The sequence below is a fragment of the Octopus bimaculoides genome, chromosome 1 (assembly GCF_001194135.2).
Source record: "Octopus bimaculoides isolate UCB-OBI-ISO-001 chromosome 1, ASM119413v2, whole genome shotgun sequence".
Classification (NCBI taxonomy): Eukaryota; Metazoa; Mollusca; class Cephalopoda; order Octopoda; family Octopodidae; genus Octopus; species Octopus bimaculoides.
The window spans coordinates 132,954,434-132,954,951 of record NC_068981.1 but is presented as its reverse complement, the minus strand read 5'-3'; positions in this window follow the sequence as shown (position 1 = coordinate 132,954,951).

The following is a 518-nucleotide window of genomic DNA, read 5'->3' as shown; positions in this document are numbered from 1 at the left end:
ATATATATGTATATATATATATATATATATATTCTTTGTAATAACATATTTCTTTCTGTGTAATGTTTACAATGAAAGTGTAGCGTGGAGAATAATCAACAAACACGTTAGATAAATGTATAACGCAAAAATGTTATAAAAATATCTTTATAAAAGTTACTATTGATACATTAAAATGTTAGTTATGTAATATGTGCGTTTCTTTTTTTTTATTGTATGCATGTATGAGTTGAATTATATATGTGTGTGTGTGTGAATGTGTGTATGTTCGTATCTGTATGTAGGTGACTTAATTGAACTTGTTTGTACATCTCTGAATTGTATATGCGCTTGTCTTGTGTATGTGTGTATGTGTAAACGTGGTTTACTTCATGAAATTATGATTATATGTATGCATATCTTATGTGGCGCTTGTGCATATGATTCGTTACATTACCAGATATGTGGAAATGTAAGTGTGGAATGGTGTTTACAATGCATTTTGAATATATATATATATATATATATATATATATATA